Source organism: Lonchura striata, chromosome 14 (assembly GCF_050655825.1).
Source record: "Lonchura striata isolate lonStrDom1 chromosome 14, ASM5065582v1, whole genome shotgun sequence".
NCBI classification, from domain to species: domain Eukaryota; kingdom Metazoa; phylum Chordata; class Aves; order Passeriformes; family Estrildidae; genus Lonchura; species Lonchura striata.
The window spans coordinates 11,090,237-11,113,529 of NC_140716.1; the positions used below are offsets into that span (position 1 = coordinate 11,090,237).

The following is a 23,293-nucleotide window of genomic DNA, read 5'->3' on the forward strand; positions in this document are numbered from 1 at the left end:
CTGTGGTGCTTCCCCTCTTTCTAGTGAGCAGGAGCTTGTTGGGTCACTTTTCCCTTCCTCTCCAGCTTTAGAAACACCAAGTCCAAGCACGATGAATTTCAGCTTCTCAACAAGAGTGGAAAAACCTCTATAGAAATATATTTTAACTGCCTGACATCTAGCTTCAATTAAGTTTATCTGCATTAATAACATACATTTCTCACTCAGTGGGTAAGGATATTTTTAATCTTTTATGCCGTCATCCAATAAGCCTGAAAACTGATAAAAAATACATTCATGTGCAAATCAGTCCTTTTTAATTTCCTTTTACTTTTTTTTTTCATCCTACTTCGATATTTTAAAATCCAACCTCTTTGTAAGCCCTGAAAATATTTCCTATTGGCATGGCTAAAAACAAATGTTCAGAAGTGAACAGTCAGCCACTGGAGAGAAGATGGGCATCAATGGGCTGTGCTCGTATCAGAGGGCTGAGAGTGACACATGGAGCCTTCCACACCTTGATCCACCAGTTTGAAACTGCAACACCCAAACCTGACCCACAGTTAGAATCATGTGACAATTAGGTAATTAGGTTCATGGACATGATTGCTGCTCTCCTTTCCTCCCTGGCAGTGGGCAGGTATTCTGCTTGCTGACAGGAGCTAGTTTTTCTCTTGCTATCAATATCAACCATTCAGTTAAAACTAATTATTCTCCTCTCCAGGATCTCTTTTCTTAAAAGAACTGTGACTCAGAAGGTAACACTACAGTGATAGATATCCATCTTCCCACTCACTTTTACTTTTTTCCTCCACTACAACCCTGAAGGAGAAGGAATTCCCTTATCAGGAACCAAGAGGAAAGAAAACTCTGGTTAGAGGCTACCTGTGTTCTTGCTACTTGCAAGAGACTCTTAACCAGAACACCAACAAATGGGAGAAAACCTTCCCAAGTTCTTTGCAAACATCTATTCCTAATATCCCACAACCCCTCTGTGAAGTCCTCATGGACATTGTTTATAGGGACATGCAAAAAAAATTGTGGTCCAGCTTATGTCTGCTGACCTAAAGTGATAGTTCAGATCAGGTTTGTGTCGTGCCTCTCTAGAAACATTGCCCTTGGAAAACAGCCTTGTCCCTCAGGATCCCTCCCTGTGTCCTCCGTGCCCAGGGGGGTATCTACCCGACCCTTGGTACTTCTCTGCCCGCATTCTCTGAAGACTTTTTCTTACAACTCAAGCCAGGGGTTAGTTCTGAGTGATTTCCTCCATTTTGACAATTCAAATAGGAGAAGTGACAAAGGATATTCAGATAATTTCATTCCCACTACCTTTGCCCTTTTCCTTGGGAAACACAGCTCTTGAGGAACATGCAAACTGTTCCTTCAGATCTTTTGCTAGTAATGAATACATTTCTCTTCATTATTTTATTTCCCCGATCTTTGTTCAAAGAAACCTACAAATGCAGTGAAGTGTTACCTGTCAATCAGTTAATCAGTTTAGCAAATGTCTGGCAGCAAAGAAACATGAAACGAGGCAGCTACAGTGTAATTTTCTGATCAGTCCATTAGACATTTGTTCATCTGAACACTTTGTGCCTCTCTTCTGCTATGTCATCTGGCAAGAGCAGACATCTGAAAATTATATTCTTTCACCAGATATAAAGTCTATAGCACTCATTAAAATATTCATGACAAGAAACACTTCAGTCAATTGGTGAAATGCTGTTACAGTTAAAACATAAATCTCCACCATGCCATTACTGTGGTGTGAATGGATTTACAGTAATTTGTGAGTAAATACAAAGAACAGGAACACTGTGATAAACTCAAAGATCTCCTTTGTGTAAATGAGAATTTGTGTACAGATAAGTCTGTAGAAAATTTTGTAAAGAAATTACCAAGAAGTGAAAACCCTCTCCAATTACAAATGAACTAGCTTAGGTAGATGATCAGGTGCTGCAGGGAGAGTGCAAAATCCATGCAGGACTGTAACTCCCAGGCTGTCAGCCCTACCTGAGCTCTGCCAGCTGGGTCTCAGATTAAGGAAATCTGGACTGATTTTCCTACATGAATGGCAATCAGTGCTATGCACACCCTACAAATCCCCACCCCACCTGGGGAAATGCTTACAGAGAACTAATTGAAACAGCCATTGGGTATTTCAGGTTTAAAAAAAAAAAAAATCATTCTGACTATTGCACTTAAAATAAAGATCTTCTAGACTAGAGACAGCATATTCTGGAGCAGGAAAATCCTTCAAATGTGTATTTGAAAGAAGCAGAGAATACACAAAAGAAAGGTAAATTTCCATGGCAAAATCCAGCCATTTCACCTGGAACCAGCTGTGTGGGGAAGGCCAGGACTGATGCTTCTTCCACAAGTGCATCTTATAATCTCAGTATTATCAGCTGTGAAAGTGACTCGAATTAAAGCCATGAAAACATGGATGAACCCATATCCTGGATTTGACCAAAAGCCCAATGTATTCTGTAAAATTGTTTCACAGACTCCTGGTGTTCAACTCAGGCTTTTGGCAAGGCTGGTGCTAGGATACATATACAAATTGATTCAACAAGCTCATTAAAAAGGACCCAGAAACACTCAAACCCCTTTCCCCAAACAAAAAAAACCCAAACACAGCAACTTTCCATTCTAAATTTCCTTCAGAGTACAAATGCCTTTAAAAACAATTGTTTCTACAATTTTATCTGGCATTCAGCTATCAATATCCTGAGTAGTAGTTTAAAAATCCCACCATTTTTGTCTGATTTATCTACTCATCCTAATGATTTATAGATCATTTCTACTCTCAAATTAACCTTGGGAAACATTTAGATACTCTTTGGAAAATGCTCAGCTGACTATGGAGATCTCTAATTTCTAGATCAACAGAGGACTTTGCATGCCTGGTTAAGTTTGGAACTGTCTGTTCCTAATTTGTTTCTCCAGCTGAATATTTATTTGATTCCAAACCTGTTCCAAAGATGGTTTTATACATATTGTCATCAAGGAACTGGGATGCAAAATGAGAAACTCCTACTATGTCTTGTGTGTTGCTACTAAACCACTCAGTTATTTAACCTTCCAGTTCTGCTCTTTTCCTCACCTTGGAAAAGCCCCTTAATTCATTCTGAAATGGGTGTTTAAGTCGCTAAAGAACAGCAGCCTGCTGCAGCACTTCTATGGGTGGAGACTGTTGCTAAAACAGTTTTTGCATCTCTTTTCATGTTGAGTGGCAAGTTCCTGACCTTGAACTCTGCCAGGTTATTGCAGGAGAAAAGTTGGCAGTTTTGGGAGGAAGGTTAAGTGATAAAAATAAGAAGATCACCAGAGATGGAAAGAGAAGTGATAAGGCAGAAAATGCAAATAAAATGGAACAGAGACTTTAAAGAGAGCTGGTGCTGGATTGTCAGAGGCAGAGCAAGTGGGGTCACCCTGCCTGCACCCTGCCCTGGGCTGCACCCTGCCCGTCCCAGGGAATCTGTATGCAAAGGCAGCCACAGGCAGCTGATTAATTCAGCTGCCGCTATAAACCAGGAAATAAATTGTTCCATTAAAAAAAGATATTTTAGCATCAGCTATGATCAGTGAACCTCTTGCTCTAATTTTTCTCTTCTTTCCATTTGCCATGCATCCTTCTCCAGCTCTGTCCAGGACAATTTAATTACCCGCAGTGAGCGATTGCCACGGAGCTGCAGGCAATGTGAGGAATCAGTTTAAAAGAACAGTGGCTCATGTGCAACTTCTGCTGCTGCAGATTACTGCACTGAAGATTACAAGTCACCCAGAAAATCCCAGAAGAGAACATCATCAGGGTTTAAACAGAGTATGAAAATTGTAGGTTCACATTCTAACGTGTTTCTTATTGGATTCGATCTGCCACGAAAGACTCAGCATAACTCGTGTCGTTGATGTTACCTGACACTCAGCTGTGGAGGACTCGGGCTCTGTTTGGAGAAGGGTTATAAATAAAGCTGTCAGAAGCCTGTCCCCACAGGGCCATTCATTTGTCCATACAATGACAATGGCAATACCCTCTTTTCAACTGCTTTTTTCCATAAACGTGGACAGGATTTTGAGCTCACATGAAATCCAGCCAGTCAGAAATTGTAGCCAGGTCCTGTGGTGCTATTTATCCTTGTCACTGCATCCTCAGCTGCTCAGAAGTGAAGATCCAGCTGCCAATTAAAGCAAGAGTTACCCTTCAAATTAACATGTAACCCAAGTTTTCTCCACTTGATGGCCTAATCCTGTTCCCAGAGAACTTAGTGAAAGCTGTCTGACTCCTCTGAAATCCTCTCCTGCCCAAAGCTGCATTAGCACATTTGAGGCCACAATGGGGGCAGGAAAAAAAATCAAGGTTATTGTCATCAAGGTTTTAAAGGAAGTGCTCAGGTTCTCTAAGCTACAAACTAGGATGTAGCCAGGAATGGCAAATAAGGATTTGGCCCTATTTGAGTAGGTATAGATGTGTTTTTGACTTTATGTTTATAATAAAATATAATGAAAGTTGATGAGAAGGAAAACAATGTTTTTTTACAAGTTGGCATAGCTGTTATTCATTCTGACTGTCTGGATTTGTAATCAGCTTTATCAATTTAATTTCATTTATACTGTGGTTTGGGGCAGAACCTTTCTCAAGTTCAGAGACTGCTGATTAAAGCCTAAGATTTTCCTCGTGCTTTATTAATACAAGTATCAATATATGGAATTCAGAAAAGGCAGGAAATTGAGATATTTGGGAATGTAGATGTAGCTGTTAGACCATTTGGGGAGGACTACTGACAAGGCTAGAAGAAAAGCCAGACCAAACAAAGCTGAACTTGCCAAGAGAGATCACTGAAGAATAAACACTGTATGCCTGATCCATTGGAAGAAGAAGTCAGACAGCACAGCAGGTTATCTCCAGCAGTGCACGTGTCTCCCAAAAGCTTGACAATGAGCTGGCAGTGTTTCAGGATTCCCAGAATATTCATGCACAAATAAGTAGGTTGTGAACACATTTAAATCAGTTTATGTGTGCCTGTTTAAGAGCAGCAGCTCTCTGCTGCCTGGCTCAGGTGTGCTGTGAAAGAAGAGGGTTCCTCTGCTTCAGGAGCTTCACTGCTTCTCTCTGGTGTCATCAACCCATCCCTTCCTCTCCAGCCACTGGTGCTCTCTGACCTTGGCTTGTTTGAGCTAATTGTTGCAAAAGGACTTGGAGAAGTCAAGTTTCACTGTTTGCAGACCCAGCCATCTCCCACCCAGCTGTTTCAAAGTTAAGAACCATGGCTTAGTGCCAGGGAATGCTGCAGGATGGCTCCTGGCACACAGCCAGTGTGGGTGGCACTACCTGCATGCCAGAAGTCACCCTATGGATTCACCCCTTTGATCCACCACCCCATTCCTTCCTGAAGTCCACACATCAGCCACTGAAGCTTGCCCTCTGAGAAGATGATAAGGGAATCTTAAAACATCCCACATTCCCCCATTCCCCGGTTTCTCAGTGGAAGAAAATCTGGGATTGCCTCTCAGTGGTCACAGGACATGGCAGAAGTGACAGGAAGACAAAATGACCAGAAATTTCTCATTCCTGGGATGGCAGAGTGAGCTGGGGAATGCTGGGTCAGGATTGCTGGCAAACCACTTGGCCCATGTGCCACACTAAGCTCTGTGAGCTTGGCAGCTCTGGTTTCCTGCTCTGTGCCTAAGGACTCTAATCTGCTCTCTCACTGCATCCTTCACAGCAGGAATCACACAGCCCTCGGTGACTTACTCCAGACCTTTACCTTCAGCCATGTGGATATTTACAGATATATTTTTAAAGTGTTACTATTGTAAAACAAGGTCAGGGATTATGTTGCCAGATGAAAAGGAAACCACCACTGAAATGCAAAGCCAAAGAATTCCCACAATTAAGCCAAAAACTCTCATTTATATTTATGGATTCAAAACTAATCACACACCCTTGAAGCCAAAAATCCTCATCAAAATTTGTAGATCCAAAACAAACCCTATTTATATGATACATTTATTTAAAGGAGAAATCTAATCTCAAAGGGATGAGAATGACATGATTGTTAGGACATTGAACTTTCCTTCTTCTCCAAGTTCACCCATTTGACCTTCCCTTGCAGCACACTTAATCAATGCATGCAAATCCTTTTTCACAGCTCTGTTCCCACTTAAATCAATGGCAAAACTCCCACCAAATCGAATGAGGATATAATTAAGCCCTTCACATTTTTCTAAACTCCACTCAAGTAGCTCACAAACCTACAGAATGAGTACAAATTTGGTATGTAGACAGCACAAAGCAAACAGAAGAATGTGGAAAATTAAAGAAAAGCCAGTTTCACATGCATTTTGGCCAAGTACTAATCCTGTTCCTCCAAGAGAGTTGCAGAGAGTCCTGTTCAAGCAATTCATCACACATTCAGACCTGTCTCTGAACACCTTCCAAATTCAGGATGACTGCTCAGCACAAAATCAGATTCTGTCCCCTTTCTTCATGGTGATGCTATCTACATCCCACTGCTGACTTGGGGATGCAAATACCTGCTGAATGTGTGCTGCACAAGGTCCAGAGAGAGCCCCAGGATTGTTTCAGCAGAGTCATTGTGCAAAGTGGATGCCCCTAGCAGTAGGAAAAGTCAAATCTCCAGGATGCTCACCCTGCAGATTCAGAAAACATATTTAAAGATATTTGTAGCATATTGGTGGGGAAATAACTGCTCCTGGCTTAACGTGTCTGTGTGAACAACACAACTGGAGGTTTTCCATCTAGATCAAGCCCAGCAGTGTATATGAAGTACACAGGCAGGCAGAACCCAGCAGTGATGAGGTTTGTCAGAGTCACTAGACAAATCATTTTCCCCCAGCTCCATAGTTAAAAGTGGCATTTCAGGGGACAAAACTGGCTTTCTGTGACTGGAAACCACTACAAAACCATTGCATGCCAGAAGCATACACAGCCTTGTAATCCCTTTCTAGGTATTAGTTTTGGAAAATGGCTTTAGAGCACCCTCCAAATCTTTGCAAGCCAAGTTTGAGCCCTACAGCAGAGTGCCCAGAATGCCCTGCCACCACCCTCCACACTTCACCCTCCTGCTGCAGTGCCCAGCCTTGCTCTGAAAGTGCTCCACCATGAGAGGTGCCACATCTGAGGGGCAGTGGTGGAAAGCTGCTTTCCCCAGCCTGGCACTGCAGAGATGGGGTGCAACTCTCTCCTCAAAGCAAGCACGAGGCAATAAACAGGAATAGGAGCTACTAATGCTGCTAAAATGAAGAACTAAAAATAAGATGAAAAGGAGAAGGGAGATGCTCTGCTGACAGGTTTGCCTTCAGATATGTCCCCTGAAGCAGCAGCCTGCGCTGGGGGCTGTGCAGTGCCCTGGGGTCATGGCAGGAGCTGTGCAGAGCTGTCTCTGCTTTCCAGCCCTGTGCTGCCAGTGCTGGGGCTTCCAGCAATGAGATCCAATGAACAGCATCTTCACATTGGAGTCTGGAAATCAGAGCAAATCTTTGGGCAAGTCCCGGACTCAGATTTCCACTGTTTTCATTCTAAATCTGTTTGACCTATCTTTTAGACAGGAAACAATTTGCTGGAGAGACAATTTTGCCATGAAAATGTAAAATTCTCCATAGACCCATGGGGGATGTTCTATATCATAATAACCAAAAAACTTAGATTAAAATGTGAAAGTATCACCTCTCTAGTGATGTTACTGGGGTAGGTACATTTTTAATGCATGTGTACGTATTTATGATTTCACATCAGGACACACAAACATATATAGGGTAGGGCAGGTTTAGGCTGGATTTTGAGAGGAAATTCTTAACTGTGAGGGTGGTGAGGCCCTGGCACAAGGTGCCTAGAGAAGCTGTGCCTGCCCCATCCCTGGAAGTGTCCATGGCCAGATTGGATGAGGCTTGAAGCAGCCTGGGATAGTGGAAGGGGATGGAATGAGATGATCTTTAGGGTCCCCTCCAACCCAAACCATCCCAAGGCTCTAGGATTCAGATTTCAGGTCTAGATGAGCAGAGATTCCCTGGCATGAAGCCCCTGGCCCGTGCTCTGCAGTGTGGAGGGGCAGGGGCAGTCAGGGCTGCCCTTGCTCGGTGAGTGGCCCCTGGGAGCTCCGGTACCACAGCAGGGCAGACACACCACTGGGCCAGACCTAAGCACTGGGAGAGCAGCAGCACCACAGTCCCTGCCCTCATTATACACAAATCTAGTAACCTACTTTGTCAAAGAAAGCCCTGGATGAGATGGGGTGGCTGGGGACCAGAGCAGCAGCTCTCTGTCTCGTACATCTTTGCACTGTCACTTCACCCCACTGAGATGCAGCACAAGAAGCAGGGCAGGGAGGAATTTTTCATCTGCCTGGCGCAGAGAGACCTTGCTGCTGCTGAAGCTTTTGATTTATTTCCTGCATGAACACCAGCTTCTTTTCCCGTGGCAGAACAGCCAAGGAGCAAAGTTGTGCTGTCCTGGGGATGTCACCCTGTGCTGTCACCATGCCTGTGTGACCCCCCTCACGGGCAGGACACAGCCATGCTGCTCTGAATGGCTCTGGCAGTGCCATTCCAGCATCCCACAGCCACAGACTGCTCTCAGGTTCAGTGGAAAGCACTGATGCTCTGTTGACTTCCACCAGCTACAGTTTGGGGATACTCTATTTTTGGAGAGCTGGACAAGATGCTGGGAACAAAGGGAGGACCACCCAAAGGCCAGAACAGGGATTGCCAGGGAAGTGACCCTGGGAGAGCCTGACATCCTGGCTATGCAAGCTGCTGACCCCCAAGTCTCTGTTTCCAGATGAGCAGGCAGGTGTCACCTCCCTTTTATTTAAATTACAGACACATATAAATTGTTTGAACCTCCACTTCCTGAAGTTAAGGAAAAGAAAACAGAACTCACATTTAAGCCTCTTCTCTGGGATGAAATGACTTGCAAAGTGTAAATGACTTTTGAGGTAACTTAAATGTAGCCTGAAAATGAAGTATTCAAACTTAATTATACACACTGAGGATCAAACAAAACTCTCTAAGTACAAGTTTTCTCACAGAGTTTCATTTCCCAGGGACTCACATTGAAGGGATATTGTTTTCTTTCAGGCATTAACTGTTGAGATATAAAATTTCTGGACCAAAGCTTCCATGCCAGAGCATGGATATTATTTGTGAACAAGCAACATACTGCTTGCTTCATTGGTCACATCTTTCCTATTACAAAAAGACATTATGACAGCTGCTCCAGTGGCAGCCACATCATTTTCAGTGTATGAACACTGGGTCAGCTTCCTCTGGAGGTGCTTTGTGCCTCCCAAACACACGAGGACAGAGCTGCTGTGCCAAACACACAATCACACACAGGGACATTCAGCAGTTTAAGGCCACAGAAACCTGACATTTCCACTGCTGCTATACCAGGGCTGCAGCAGAGAAAAAGGCTTTCAGAGGGCCCTGCCAGGTCAGAGCAAATCCCTTGGCAGCTGTGGGTCTTTCCTCTGCTGACTTGGCAAAGTTGGAGGAGCAGAGGGTTCCTTCTCCTGGTGCCTGGGTCAGCAATGTGAGTGGTGTGTTCAAAACCCTTCTGGGATTTCCAGGGAGGAGAAAATTCTGGCTTCTGCTGCCCTGCCCTGTGCTGCTGGGAGTTAGTCTCTGCAAGCTTTTGGCCCACGGCCCACTTTCATTTTCCTCCTGTCAGAAGATGAGTTTCTTGAATTTGCAAACATCTCCTGCACATGCAAAATTTTGAACAAACATTACTTGAAAACTTTTTCACCCAGTTTTACTGCCCACCTCTCCTGTGATCAGTACAGCCAGATGCCTATTTTACAGTAAACTGCTGTTTTACAGTAAACAAGTATTTTGGTGTAAAAAGAACTCCACAAAATTCATCCTATTAGATGCAGTCCGCTGTACATAGTAATCCCTTTTTGTTGTAGTCAAGAACAATTTCTAGCTTTCCTAACACCAGAGATTATGTTTAGAAGCTGTTTGACCTCATGTTTATGACCTAGAATACAGGCCCCAAAACTATCTGGTTTTAATGAATATATTCTTCAATTTATGCTGGTTATATAGGAAGCCAGAAGGGCCCCCTTCCATGCCTCAAAGTCTTGCACTAAGTTTGTTTTTTTCCACATCCCTGCCTGTTCCAAATACAAGGAAATGCATCAGAAATGTTTGCTAATCAGTTTTTCCTGCAGTGCTTTTTCAGAACAAGTGATCCAGGACAGTTTTTGCCCATCTGGCTCTTCATGAAAATGTCCTTCCTGGATGATGTCTAATTAGGCAATATAATAATTTATCTTTCTAATGAACGGATTTACTCAGCAAAGCAAACAGTATGCTGGTGTATTTATTCATGGCATTTATGTAACTGTTTGCACATAGGTATTTCAGTGACTGTGAAATAATTATGATATTGAATTAGCATAAACGTTGCATTTCTCAGCTCACAAAATGTCTCCTTTTGATTTTGGGGCAAAAAGAAGTGGGAGGATGCTTAAATTTGAGAATGAAACACACTCATTAACTGCAGCTCAGTTTATGAACTTAAGAGGTTAAGCATTAGCTACAAAAAATCTTTTAATCAAGATGGATCAAGCTTCTCCACTTAAACACATTATCCAAATTTGCAGTCTTCTCTAGTTAATGAGACAGTCTGAATTAGTCTTTCAAAAGAATTAAGGGAAAAGAATCAACACTTTGATGGTGTTTGAAGCACAAGTTGAAGTAATTGAATCAATGTGTTAAATCTTAGATGAGATCTTTTAATCTGTAAAACAGTGATGGAGAGCTGTGTGACTGAAACCAGATGCAGTGGCTAATTTGGATGAATTATTCTGTGCAGGGTGGTCCCCCTCAATAGCAGCCTGCTGAAAGCAGAATTTGCTTATATTCATCCTGCTTGGAAATGGAACAATTAGGGTTGAAATGTGCCAGTTCTTGCTGGTGCATTCCCCTGTGACTTCAAGATAGGTTTTTATTTTTTAGGTCAAGGCTCATACCTGAATGTGTTGTGGAAGCAAGACTTAGAGAAAGTCTCTTGGGAGTCCATCAGGGAGAGATAATAAAACTTTTATCTTTCCAGGTCTCTGGAGTGAGGTCAGTTAACAGATAGGCTCTGCATTCACACTGCAAACCTACTCTGAAGTTTGCCCAGATCATTAATTTGGGAAATTCCCATAGCAGCACATGAGCAGAAATCCTGCCTGCTCAAAGAGTAGTTTAAAGGGATCTATTTTAACTTAAAATGGACCAGATCCCTCAAGATTCTGATGAGACACTGAATGTGTAGGTATAAAAAGAGATGTTTGAGCATTTTCCTGCTAGAATAAGTTGAAAAAGGAGAAGTCATCAATCTCCTGGGTCCTTATATTAGTCCTTGTCCCCTGGATGCCCACTCTGTGTATGACTCCCCTTGAAGCAAAGACCACATAACTTTTGTTAGAAATTTCTTTAGTGGTCAGAGTCAGTTTCTGTAATTAAGATGTGATGAAACAACAACCAACCAAGCATTTTCTTCCAATAAAGTATAAACTTCAAAGCTATTTATATTTAAATGTGACCTGTAAAACCACTCATCCTTTGATGTTCTCCAACTGCAAGTGACTACTCAGCAACAAAGCTCAAAGGACAAATAAAAGTGGGCATCAAAACCCAGCTCTGAAAAAAGTACAGCTGTGTTCAAGAAGGGACAACTGTTCTGTTTATGGCTGCTGAAAGCTGCAGAAATTCACAGAACACTTCTGAACTAGGAGCTCCTTAAAAGCAGCTGGTTAAACCTGCCAAAAGGGGCTCTTACCCAAAATGAAATACAGAAAACAGTCGAGTCCAAAGCTGCCAGGGCTGCTCCAGCCTCGGGAGGGATGGAGGCACAGCACCACCGTGCTCAGCCCTGGGCATGCCCAAGGCCCTGCACACCTGGGATGGGATCCAGGGGCTGAGGAACGACCCAGGGATGTGTGAGAGAACTCACTGAGCTTGTTTGAGAACTCATTCATTCAACAGGTGCATTCATTTCCTCACTTGTTTCTTCTGTGTTTTATTCCCTCCTCATTGTCTGACTTGTACCTGATCAGAGCCCTGGGCACCCAGGGGTGCCAGACCTGGCTGTGAGCGCCTGCTCCTCGCTGTCCCTGCTGAGCTGGGACCTCCCAGGGCAGCAGAGGGGCTTGGGGGGACCCCTGCAGAGGGGATTTGCTGTCCTGGGGATGAGTGAAGGACAAAGACAAAGCCTCAGGCACAGTTAAAAACAATTTTTCCTTCCAGCAGAGAGAAGGAAAAAATAAAAAAGGGGGTGGGAAATGCCATGCCGAAGAGAGATCTGAAGAAAACATCACATAATGTAACCAGATTTTTGTGTGGGAGAAATGAGCATTGACAAAATTCACATCTGAAGGGAATTTAATTGAAAGATTAAACATAAGTCAAGACTCAGAAGCCCAAAAGCAAAAGATATCATGCTTTAAAAGTAGGAAGTCATGCCCTTGCTTAGAAGAGACTGTGTTTAACCACGTGCCTCGTAGTGGCACAGCCTGATTAAACTGCTTATAAGAATCTGAGGCCTCATTAAGTATGAATTTTTAAAGTTCGTTTTTTATAAGAAGACAAAGCACATGTCAAAGCAAGTGCAAGATGGTTATAGCCAATCTCTTTTCCAGCACACACAGATATGCTCCACTGATCCCTGACACACACACAAAAAAAGGCTGCACGGGGTTTTAGAGGTGAGAAATGGAAAAGATCTATTAGGTCAGCTTGCCCAGCTCCCAGCTACAGTACACAACTTTTGCCAAGGATTGTTTACCCAAGTTTCTAGAAAATTTTCCCTTGGATTAAATAAAGTGCTGTGTAATGTTCTTAGAAATATCAATATTTTCCCTGTGCTGAAATAGCTGGATGCATTTCTGTGTGTTTGAAGTATTATTTCCCTGGCAGATATGGGTATAAGGTTCCCACAGCACAAGAGTCCAGGACCAGCTCACGTGGCTCCCTCTAAGAGTTCAGCTGGCAGTGGTAGCCCTGTGTGCTGCTCTCCTGGAGGATTTCAGGGGGATTTGGAGCTGGGCAGCTCAGAGCTGAGGCTGAGCAAGGAGCAGACTCTGGCTGGGGTGGGTGTCAGAGCCGGTGTCAGCCCAGGCCAGCCCCGTGTCCCCCCGGGCACAGGCTGGGACCTGCTCCAGGCTCCCAGGGCTGCCGGGCCTCTGAACAGCCCCTGACGGAACCCGGCCTGGCTCAGGGGCTCCCTGTGGTGGGAAAGTCTCTCCTCCACCCCGAGCTTCCAAAGAAAGGCTCAGCAGTCTCTGCTGTTCGGTCTCAAGGCAGTTTATTGCAAGTTATCGAAAACCTGACACCCTGACATCCTCTCTGACCCCGACTGCTTCTTCTCTCCCCGCCAGGGCTGCTGCTCTCTTTTATATGGGACATTACATGTTCCATGGTTACAGTTTTTCCCCAATGCCTATTACCTATATTAAATGGTGCTTTTCTACTCTAAACCAATCTGTGAGTGCCAACATCACCAAGAACATGGAGGTAAGGAAGGAGAAAGAGGGAGGACAGGGCAGGCCCAGATCCCTCCATCTTAAAACCTCTGACCCCCATGTACAAAACCAAAACCCCCCTGTACAGCACTCAAAAATTCTTCCCTCTACTTTGTGACTACTTCTACTCTAATATCTAAACTTTTGTGACTTCTTGTTCTTCCTGCAAGGTTGGTAAATCATTCCATGGTTCAAACCCAAAATCACAGCTGTTTCCAGCTGCCTGCCAGGGTCTCAAATGCTTCTGACCTGGACCTGGAACCTCCAAAAATGTGTGAGGGACATTGTGAGTTCCAACAAACCCCAGAGCCAAAGAAGGAGGAAATCAGATGAGGAAACCTCCACAAGCACATCCATGGCCATTAGCAGGAGCTTTGCTGAGCACAGCAAGGTACTGCTCAGAGAGGAAAAACACCTCAATATTAATATTATATCTTATGGAGCTTTCTTTAAAGAAGCATTGGCTTCAGAGTTAGCAAAAGTATTTTAAATAATTGCTGAGAAATTCAGGCCACAGTCTGAACCAGGGTTTGATGCCTGAGGGAGTTTCCAGCAGCCCTGGGTGCAGCTCCACCTGGCCACAGCAGGTTCCAGGGAACAGCAAAACTGTAATTCTGTTCATTTCAGATTTATTTTTGAACAAGGACAAGGAACAAGATAGAAGTTGTGAGAGTAGAGTCCTGAACTGTTAGCATATGACTTCTGTGATTAGATTAATGAAATACCAGAGGATCCAGGTCTGGACATAGTAAGAATACAGAAATTACAATCATGAGGGCAATTAGAAGAGCAATGACATATTTTAGCAAATATTTTCTTTACCTATCATGAGAGAAAAAATGGTAACAGAAAACAATGTTGTCTTCCTTAGAAAAGACAATGCAATGAAAATGCATTTCAGGATTTTCTTTTCAGCTTTCGTATTTCAGCTTTGATGAAGTAAAACTAGTGGTAAATTGATATGAGTACAAGTCTTACCTTTCTTTTGGTCATGGAGACTTATTTTTTAACAGTGAAAATCTAATATATTTGAGTGAACTAACTTAGCAGGGAATTATTGCACTGCTGATTACATATTTTTATAAATAGCAGTTATTAGTTGTTTTCTGTCTGCTTTAACGCTGCCAAATTAATTTAACAGTAGACAAATATTGATAGTAGGAAAATAATGATAGTAAATAAATAATAATACATAGCTACAATACAAATGTTACTGTGCAATGACACAAATACCTGTAATCCTAGAAAGGATATTTATGGTGCTGAAATAAGTCATTTTAAGGGTGGCTAACTCTCTTCCTGGCCATAGATTTCCCCACCAGTCATAATTTTCTTACTAATTGTTACAATTTAAAAACTCTCAGGAAAACATCCACAAAACCCCTTAGAATTTTACAGTAATTTCTCTAATTTTTTATTCTAAAAAATAAAATCAATTTTGTTCACACCAAAACTCATAACTAAGAATTTATGTATACCTGAAAGAAAACAATTGTGTGATACAGTGAATCCTTTTGGCCTTTCATACCAAACATATATTAACAGCCCATAAAAATAAGCACATAAAAATGAGGTTTTGTTGCTATTTTTCCTTGCAAAGAAGTTCCTCCCAGGTCCATGTGGCAGCAGCTGATCCCAAGGGATGCAGCCAGCAGGCAGATCCAGGCTGGAACATTCTGGCAGGGGGAGCAGCTGCTGGCTCACTGCCCCTGCAGGATCAGCAGGCTCCAGCCTGGGAGTCCCAGGGCTGCTTGGGACATGTTGATGCCATCACTCTGCTCCTACGTTGCCAGCGTGTCTCCTTGCCCTGCCTGTGGCTCTGTTGAACAAAAATCTGCATTTCCACTGAATCACAGAATGAACGAGATTGCAAAAGACCTTTTGAGATCATCAAGTCCAACCTGTGACTAACACCTCATCACCTAAACCCGAGTGCCCTGTCCAGTCTCTGATTAACACATCCAGGGCCTCCACCCCTCCCTGGCACAATTCCATTGCCCAATCACTGCTTCAGGGAAGAATTTTTAATTGAGGTCTAACCTAACCTTTTTTGCTGGTCCAGACACACTGCATCCTCCTGCTGCTCCCTGGGGTCAGGGAAGGGGACAAGCACTTGGGCTGTCCCCAGGGCTGAGGGAAATGAGATTTGTCACATACCAGGTGCTGCTCACCACTTCTTGGCGAGGCTTTGTGTCCCTGGTGCTCTGCAAAGGTGCTCAAGAGGGGCTCAGAGCCTCACCACGGCTCAGAGCATGCCTCCCACACCATGGCACAAATCCTGCCAGAGCAACACCAAAGCTGCTGGTCACACTAAGGAGCTGCAGCTTCTTCACTTAGGATGCAACTGATGGCACTCCTGCACACAGTGAGGCTCTCCCTGCCATTCCCTGGGGGTGAGAGTGGCCAGCAGAGAGGCTGCCAAGGTCACTCAGTATCTCAGGCTTTGCTCACTGTGACCCCTTGTTTGGCTTGAATGGGGGAGCTGGCAAAATAAGGGACAGGAATGATGGTCTTGCCTGAAAAATAAACTTTAACAACAAAACAACAAACATGGAAACTGCACAGCTAAGGGACAAGATCCAAAGACCCTGGGGTGTGGTGAACACCACAAGGTATAGGGGTCTTCTGAGGGCAAGGGTCCAACCATGAACGTGAACTCGGAACGAGACCTTACATGTGAGAGGCACTGAGCCACCTGAGAGCAAGAACCAAAAACCTGACCACATACAGGATAGTTCTATGAAGATATTGACTCCCATGACCTGGCCAGGTGTCCCTTTTCCAGTATCCTGTTTCCCATGGTCTCAGGTTGATGCCGTCTGTACGTGCTGCTGAGCCAAGTATGATTTATCCCAGCTGGATGTGACTCCACAGTTTAGTTGCCACTCCCCTCACTAAACAGGGCTCTCAAAGGCAGTGTCCCAGGTGCAGAAAAGCTTTGGAGTAGTGTTAGGGAAGGGTTATCTCTGCACTGGCTCTCCTGGCCCTGCAGGGAAGGCAGCCTGAGTGTTGGTTTGGCAGAGGCTGAAGGTCCAGCACAGCTGCAGCCATAACTTGGTGTTGGAGTGAATGCTGGTCATGGCAGGGCCATCAGTGCTCTACAAATACTGTCATCATGGCTCTGGGAAAGTTTTCTTCTTAATCATCTCAGTATCTACTAAAATAAGAATTGTTATGGCAATTAAGACTCATTAAAATAAATAATAAATGATAGAGGCCAGCATGATCTATTTCAAAGCAATGAAATAGAAGGTTTTACTTATTACTCATTATGGCCTAGTTAAATATATTAATTTATCTGGAAATGTAAAAGCCCATATTCCAGGAGGATAGCTACCTCACAATTTTTATCTCCTTTCTCCCTCTCTTGAAAAGATAAATGCTGTTGTACTCAATCTCTTTGAAAAACTGCTGAAGAAAAAGCCAGGAATAATTAGATCTGATGGGGCTGTAAACATTTTCAGAGAAAAACAGAATCCCCTTCAGAAATCATCAAAGTAATTATTACACTACAGGAGCTGTAAGCTTGAGAACAAAATAAGAGAAGAATATTTGTTTTGGAGGTTATTCTATTTTGGTCAGAAATTGCTGCATAGCCTGTTTCTTATTTTCCTTTATTAATGTTCTTTGCAGCATGGTATTAACCTCCACTAAACAGTTCCTTCTCAGTCTGCTCTTTGCTTTTCAAAATAAACTGCACCTGTTTCTACTCACATATCACTGTCAGGTATTGTGTTGTCTCGATTACAGATGGATTTTTGGGTGCAGGGCCACTGCCAGAAGCACAGTGACTCACAGGGCTGCTGTTGGGTCTGAGGATGCTGCAGGGCTTGGGGTGAACTGGGGCTGATGCTGCAGAATGCCATCAGCAACCTCTGCAGGCAGCTGTGGAGCCACACACCCCAGCAGAGCCAGGGCTCCTGGCTGTGGCTGCAACTCAGCCCACAGGGACAGCCAAAGGAGCCATGGAATAAGCTTTTCTCCCAGGAGCAAGGGATTTCAAGGTTGCTCAATTCACAAGAATACATTTGTTTTTTATTCTGTGAACTCTCTTACAAAATGTTTTTACAAGCTACTGCCAAATATTCAGCATATTTCTGATATCAAGGACTTCAGGACAGAATTTTCAAACAAAGAACAAGTTCAGCTACCATATTCAAGAAGAGCCACCATCAAAACAAGCTTCTCAGAACCTTAGAATACAGCCATTGAAAAGCATCTTTAGAGATTCAAATGCACTTTTTCTCTCCCCTCATGGTCACATTTAGATAATATTTTGGGGGTTTTCTGATTTAATTCCCACTTGAGCTGAACAAACATGCCCAGACAGACCTGTCTGTCTGAGTCCTTGCTCTGGCATCAAAGGGTCTGTCTGCCTGAGCTCATTGCAACAAATAAAAATCAATGCATTTTAAATGGAAAATCATTTCCACCTGAATTGCTGTAGATACAGATGTGGAAACAACATTAGTCACAGCTTGGTGGATGACAGGCATTTTTGCCTTACTGCTGCTTTGTGACTAACACTTCATGAGCAAATATCTGCTTTCATGCAAATAGAAAGCCTCAATCTCCCCAAGTACATGGAAACCATCATTGCAGAATGGAAATGACTCACATTAATGTACTGCACTTCATAACAGCCCTATGAGATACAAATTGTCAGATGATAAGGATGTGAGACGCAGAGATTAAATGATTTAACTAACTCCTCTAGACTGCTTTTTGACAGAGCCAGAAAATGAACTCCAAATTTTTCACTCCCCATCCAATATTTTAATCTCAACACTACTAGCAGCAATATTAGAATAACCTCCCTTCCCAGCACAGTGATAGAGGATGCAATGGGCCATGAGGGATTGCTGCAGATACCAAATCCCCTCTCCAGTAAGGGCTTTGCTTCTTTTCATTCAATCTGTGCCCACACTGGGCATGGCAAGACCAGGCACATAAACACAGAACAGCAGTGTCCTGCCTCCAGCTCTTGGACCAAGTGTTAAACAATTTTTAATATGTAGATGAGGCTTTGGCTTTCCTTTGAATCTGGCAGATGAGACTTTCAAAAGCACAATGTCCAGCAGGATTAGGTGGGCCTGGCTCTGCCCTTCACAGAGAAACTTTCCAGCTGCTCTTGCCCTGCTCCCAGGAGCTCTCAGTGCCTGTCCCAGCCTCACCTTTCCCAGCTGGGCAGCAAATTTTGCATGACACCACTGTGTGGCTCAGACCATTTGCCTGCAATTCCGTGTCTGTGCCACATTTCTGGCTGCTTCACTGATTTTTCTGGGCCTTTCTTCCCTCCCTGTTATTTCTGGGGAAGCAGAAAAGCCCCATTACCCTGTGCTCCCTGTGGTGAAGGGTCTGGCAGTCCCTGCACAGCACAGGGCATGTACAAGTTAGCACAAAGAACCCCTGATGTGTTTGTTTTCAAGCCAGTCATTTGGAAAAATAGATTAAGGCTTTTTTCAGCTGAAATAGTTCTAATTTATTTCTAGATTGGAGTAGCAAGTAAACAGAAATGAACCTGCCAGGTACAATCTCTTCAAAAGAGATTCAGAAGCTGGGTTTTAATTGTTTTAGTTCTTAAGCAAGCAACATTGGCTACATAAAACTATAAATCACTGGATTTTAATGACTTTCCACAATGCATACAGAAAAAGGCAACAGCTAAAATAACTTAAACTGTGGAGCAGCTATTTCTTTATCCCATTTGTTTCCACTCTTCAGCAAGATGAATAAAATTTTCCAGACTATCTTCCGGATATCACATTCAAGTTTACTGAGTTTTTCTACCTTGAACTTTGTATCAGACCAAGAAATATTTGTAGAAACCTATGGAAAACAATGCCCTTGCTTCAGTACATCTACTGAAACTAGCAGTGTTTGGCTCCAAGAGCCACAGCTCAGTCTCACACTGATTTGAATAATGTTCAAGTAGTACCAGTATTTATCAGTCTGTACAAAACCTGCTTTCTTCTAAATTATTTTAATCAATGTCAAGATCTCGGTATTTTGCAGCATTGTTGGCTGCAACATCTTCAGATCTGCACTAGTTGGAAGTGTTTTTTTCTTTTTTTCCCCAAGTAAATAAGCTGGTTTGCTAAATCAGCCTGTTTAAAGTGAGGGTATTGATTCAAAGATTTTGATGGAAAAGTTTCTGGGGACAGACTAAGGAATTTAAAAAAAAAAAAAGGAGACTGAATAAAATGTCTGACCCTCTTGAGCTGCAAAATGGGTGCTTTGACTGAATCCTGCCCAAAAATATGTTTGAAAGTGTGAGTGGAAGGTGGTATGGAAGTAGAAAAAGAAACATCTACAAAAGATGTCTCAAATTAAAATTGCCATTCTTCAGCCATCTCTGCTTCTGGAGGCTGCTGTATGTGGACTAAAAAATGACATTATGAATCATAAAGTACTTAGAATAAAAATATCAAAGAATTCAGATCAAATAAGTGGTAAGTGCCCTCCAGTAAGATTAAATGGAATTCTCTTTTGACAATGACATTTCGAGAGTACAGCAGACATTTTATGCAATTCTATAATAATTTTGCAATAGATGGTTATCAAATAAATTTTTCTTCTCTAGATAAATTTTCTTCTAAGACATTGTTGCCAAAACACCTTTTTATTTCCTCTTATGCTCGTTTATAAAGAATCACAAAAGATCCACTGTTTAGACTTAATTAAATTGTTCAATGTTGAAAAGGAATCAGGAAACAATTTTATGAAATGTGGGATTAGTTATGACTAATAACCTGCACCGAAATTCAAAGTGATGAGCTACTGGTATGTCTCCCAACATGTATGAAACTTATTGTCTGAAGTGTCACAGCACTTTCAGAACAATGCTGGTTTGAGAGCAAGCCTTGCTTTTTAAAAGGCACATCTAAAGACATTTATAAAGAGCACATTTTAAATAAGAAACATTAATGAATTACTTATAGTACAATTTTCTACGCCATAGTCTGTCTGTATGGAGCAAGATTTTAAATATAAACAATTGAGGAACTTTGTGGTATCCCAGATTTGTGCCTTTATTCTCAGTTAAATCTGTTTGCATTAGTGGATTTTGGCTTATTTGGTCAAAACAATTGCAATATATAGAGGCATCTTTTGTACAATTTTTGGAGAAAATAAATCAACTTGCAGTGGATTAGAATTTTAGGTGTTCAGCACTGTCCATAGTCCCAATGGAGAAGCAGTCTGCATACCAAGGTAGGAAAATATTTATAATTTAGGGAACCCACTCCAAAGGCCAAGGTGCCTGCTATTTTTATTGTCACAAGTGTGCAGACTTTGAATAAGTTGAATTCATGCTTAGAAATCTGCTTCAATACCTCAAGATCAAATGGCTGAAATAAAAATATTGTAATCAGCAGTAGGTTACAATAAACTGTCTTCCATTAGAATAGAGGAAGAGGTTACAATAAGTCAGATCTTACACTGAAATGTCAAATGACAGCTGACATCATTCACAGTGGAATTGAAAGCTGCTCATAACACAAGAACAGAAATTTAATTTCAACCTATTTCAATGTAAATTGATTTTTAAGGGTCATTATATGAAATAATCTTTAGAAATGTGGTTCTAAACATGCCTAGAAACAGCTATTGGATTCTTTGCAAATTACATCTTTACTTGATGGAGAGAAGTTTACATAACCTGCTACAAGAGCTGCTCACAGCCCTGGTAAAATGAATGCACAGGGGTGTCACTTTCAACCCAAAAGATTTCTTAATTTTGTATGTTATGCAGGGACAACAGTGGAGGATTTGATTAAGTTACTACTTTACCATCTGTAAATAAGGGTTCAAAGCTACATCCTATGCACACACCTCCTGCATAATCTATAGCAAAGGCATGTGGAGGCCTGACTGAAAAACAGGAGCTCTTTTCTCAGGAACCTTTGAAGGGGAATTTTGTCTCTTCTCTAGCATATCCTTACAGTTTTCAAACCTTCTGATTTTTTAAATTAAGTGCTAGAGGTTATGCATGCCAACAACGTTTACACCATGGAGTATTTTCCCTTGTTATGACTTTAACTCAGGTTTGGCTGCATCCCAGAAACAGACCAGGCCTCCCTCCCTGCACAGGTAATTAGCAGCAGTCTAATTTCTCAGGAGAGAAATCTTGGTCAGTGCTGGGACCCATCAGGACATTTTCTCACTCCAGACACAGGCAAGCATGTAAGCCTAGAAGACATCAGAGAAATGGCTGTCATATATTGTTCTGAAAACTTAGCAGGAAGCCCTTGTTTACCTCCCAAAATTAACAGAGAAGAGCCCCTGGTGGCTCTATCACACTGCTGGCAAACAGAAAGAGAGAGGGGGAAATAAATCTGCCCTGCGTGTGCCTGGCATTGTGCAATTCAGAGCTGACAGCCTGTGGCAGAGACAGCAATGGACCGTTCAGGTCACAAACGAGATCTAAACGAGACCCACTGCTGGGAGTTTTAACTTTCAGCATACTGGTGAAACGAAAAAGAGGACAGAAAACACACCAGTCTCAGAAGCTCCGAATCTGTTGGATGTGGCCAACAAGCCAGAGCCTTGGATGGAGGCCACAGCTCCTCGCCAGTACTCGGAGTCCTTGGCACTGCTCTGGGCTGGGGCAGCCGGGCACCTCTGTGCTGGGCTGGCTGCAGAGAGGAGCAGGGCAGAGAGCTTTGTCTGTCAGTCCTTCTGCACCCAGCAGGGCAGAGAGCTTTGTCTGTCAGTCCTTCTGCAACCCAGCAGGACAGTGCAGGGTAGAAAGCTTTGTCTGTCAGTCCTGCTGCAACCCTGCAGGGCAGAGCAGTGAGCTTTGTCTGTCAGTCCTGCTGTAACCCAGCCCTGCTCACACAGCCCAGCCCAGCCCAGCCCCAGCTCTGCCCAGGTGCTCTGGGAGCCCTTTGGCAGTGCCCTGGGCACGGCTGTGGGATTGCAGCAGCCACATTCCTTCCCCATGGACTCTGGGCAGGGCAAGGCAGAGCAGTGCTGGCTGCCCCAGAGGAGATTGTGCCTCTGCAATGGCCACATGAACAAACACGCTCAGGCTTCCTCTGGGGGAACAAGGGATGTCCAGGTTTTGCCAAGATACCTCTGACAAACCCAAACATTGTTTACTGGAAGGCTTCTCTCCTCTGAGAACTCCGATTTCTTATCCTGAATTGGAGTCCAATTCAGAAGAGTAATTTTACCATTCATGAGTGTTTGCTTCAGCCCTTAAAAATTACTAATTTGAAAACATCTGAGAAATGGCCACACAAGACATTAAGTACCATTCATCTGCTTGGTTCCACTTCTCTGGCATAACTGCAATTCAGGGATCAAACAACAGGAAATCAGGAAAGGCAAGGCATGAGGTGCTTGGAGATGAATATTGTTTTAGGTATGTTATGCAAATCCACAGTCACTCAGATAATAAATGAAAGTCAGTTGCTGGGATGTTTGGAGCAGAAATCAGTCATGAATAACTGAAACACTAAAATAAAGATTTCACCGGTGCTATTTTCATTTCTTTGCTTCTTAAAAAAAAAAAAAAATAAAGGGAAGAAAGAACAAAGCAAGAAAGGGAATATTAATTTAGTAGATTTCAACTGTACCAAAAAAATAACAGAGAGGTGTGAAAGACTGATAACTTGTACAACTCCAGCACACCAAGCTGTGCAACAGAATACACTGACACACAGAGAGTAAACCAAATAACCGTGCAGGAACAACACATCCAGCAGCAAAGTGATCTGCAGTACAGCTACACAGATTATGCTTAATGAAAACAGGGGAGGATGGAAAGAACG

The 23,293-nt window shown here is 42.9% G+C and overlaps 1 protein-coding gene across 1 annotated transcript in view; it reads right to left on the reverse strand.

Annotated features, from left to right (window-relative positions):
* Window positions 1-23,293, reverse strand: part of LOC146766085 (uncharacterized) — an 84,185-nt gene that overhangs the window by 35,777 nt on the left and 25,115 nt on the right. The window contains exon 1 of the mRNA XM_085591739.1: window positions 1-23,293. This exon is cut by the window's right edge and continues 25,115 nt beyond it. The gene's annotated coding sequence lies outside the window, so the exon portion shown is untranslated.